A 2,547-nucleotide genomic window follows, 5' to 3' on the forward strand; every position below is an offset into this window, starting at 1 on the left:
TTACACACCCAAATCAAGAGAAAGAGGAAATACACTGGCTTAAATCTGGAATAAATTTTTGCCTTGTCTAGCTCTCCAGCAATATCAAAACTCGCAGAGAATTCTTCAGCATGTGGGAGGAGACCTGTCAAACCGGTTACATCGAGAAGAGTTGGACTCATTGGCCAACTTTGAAATGAAAAGAGTTCATAATCCGACTCTAGAGATATAAGGCCGCAGATGGATGTAGACACCCCCATTTTGCTCCGCCCTAATCAGCAAAGAAGTTAGTGTTCTTGTTATCAGTCTTTTTTTCAGTGTTTTCCATTCCCGTGTCCGTCCCTTATGCTTTCTCAATCTTTCCGATCATTTTCGCAATGTTCCGCATTTTCTTTTCGCTAAGTGTTGAGAATGGTTATTCAGAAGATTCCAGGCGAGAGAGAGTTTGTACCCACTGAGTGGGCCCACCTTGAACGTGTTGATGAGCGCATTTATGTGTGAATTGTAGGTAAGAAAAGCATGTATTTTTCTCATTTAAAGCCGTACTACTAAGGGATTTTCTTTGTTTCTGGTATTTCAGGTTTATATTGGGGAATTCCGAGGAAAATATGCTAAGAGGATGAAATTTTACGAAAAAATTGCAATTTTGGAACAATCTAAGTAGAAAATTGTGTGTGGGTTCCAACTTGGATGGTCAAGATCAAAGAAGAAAATCAATTATTCCAAAAAGAAGTTAAAAAAAATAAAAAAAATAAAAATTAAAAAAAAAAAAAAAACGTGGGACCCACTTAGAATTGCAAGCTTGTTCTCTACACAACAGCAGCCCACGTGTTCTCATATGGAAAATAGTAATTTCTAATTATTATTATTACAACCATATACATGCAATATAAGTGGGACCCACCATGGAAGAAAATATATTGTTTCCAAAGTTTCCATTCATGTTCCCACACCAAAGTCAAAAAAAAAAAAAATTAACCTTTTTTGGAGGCCTCTCTCTCTCTCTCCCTTCTTTCCTTGGTCATCAATGATGGCTGGTCATGGTCATCTATGGTGGTTGGTCATGGTCATCCATGGTGGCTACCAATACCACACATGTTTAAATTTTAGTCATTTGTGATGGCTATTAAAAATGTATTTTTATCTCAAATAGTATTCCTATATGTAGCTATAAATATGGCTTGTATTCTAAAAAACAAAAGGAGGAGAGGGAGGGAGAGAAAAAAAGAAGAACCAAGGTGGCTCATCTAATAAAAATTCTTCTTCCAATCATTCCCTCTATCAACAGTGAGAGAAACAAAAATAAAAAAGAAAAAAGAAAGAGAAAGCGAAAGACGGCGGAGCGGATCGGTGGCGGCGGGATTTTTTGTTTTCTGATTTGTGGTAAAAGGACTATTTTCAGGTATTGGAAGCTTGAATAAATATATGGATTCATATATGCCAAGAACTTTCCAAGAATCAGCTTTTACTAATGGCATTCAATCCACCCATGCTGCACAGCCTTTTTCCGAATGCGACCATGACCGCATAGACTAATGAAGAGTGGCAGAATCAGATTTCTGGATGGGAAGTTTTTCTTTAGAATGTTGGGGAAAAAAAGCCCAATATTCATCTAAGGAACCTTTGAGACAATAACGCCCCAGGGTGACAGCAGAAGAATCTGGAATGATGGAAAAGATTTGGGCTACATTAGCGATATTCAAGAATCCATCAAAAACCTTCATACCTTTTGTCAGATCAGGATCAGGGAGGTTCTAACGGGAAGAAGGCACAATGAGGAACAAATGAGAGATCTAAAAGAGAGGATCAAATGAAACCTTAACCAGAGAAAGGAATATGAGGATTTGGAAAAAATGAGTACATAGAACAATAACTGACGTGTATTTCGGATTTCAAGTGCATTTCGTTGGTTATGAAATAATGTGCTCAACCTTGAGGCAACATGTGTCCTTACTAAACCGCCGAAACGACACGAAACGATGAGATTCAAATCTTGAAATCCATTAGAAGGATTAAAGTTGCTTCGGTCAGAGGAATGCAACCTATTGGTCTCCATCTGCAAACCGAAGGAATGTGGAGGGCAATGTTTACACCCGATTTTGGACATGATCGGTCATGAATGACCGAATGGACAAGTCGTGAATCCTTTGGACCAGGTAAATAGAGTTACGCTCCATGCTGGCACTCGATAGGAGTGGAAGAACATGTGAGAACTGGAATCCAGAAGGTTGGATAGTCATCAAGAACTCCCTCCTAGTTGTACTTATCTCTAAGCCCAATCAGTCAAGTGGGACCGAGTTACCAAGTTATTACCTGTATGGAGTGAGTCAAAGGAGTGAACCTACAGTTGCCAATCAAGGGAAGGTGGATGATAACCACCTAGAAGAATGGAGGACGTGAAAATAAGGGAGCCTATAGTGGGGAGTTCCCAAAGAGTTCCCTCCCAGAGAACGTAGGGTAGTGAGGGCAGTTATCCAAATAAAGGTATATAAAGAGACCTTTGTCTCCAAGGAAGAGGTACTAGAACCAAAATCCAAACAAGTTTTAACATTTTATCTGTACTTTCCA

Source organism: Tasmannia lanceolata, unplaced genomic scaffold (genome assembly GCF_043159265.1).
Source record: "Tasmannia lanceolata isolate RefF3 unplaced genomic scaffold, GAP_Taslan_0.1 ptg000008l, whole genome shotgun sequence".
In the NCBI taxonomy this organism is placed as follows: domain Eukaryota; kingdom Viridiplantae; phylum Streptophyta; class Magnoliopsida; order Canellales; family Winteraceae; genus Tasmannia; species Tasmannia lanceolata.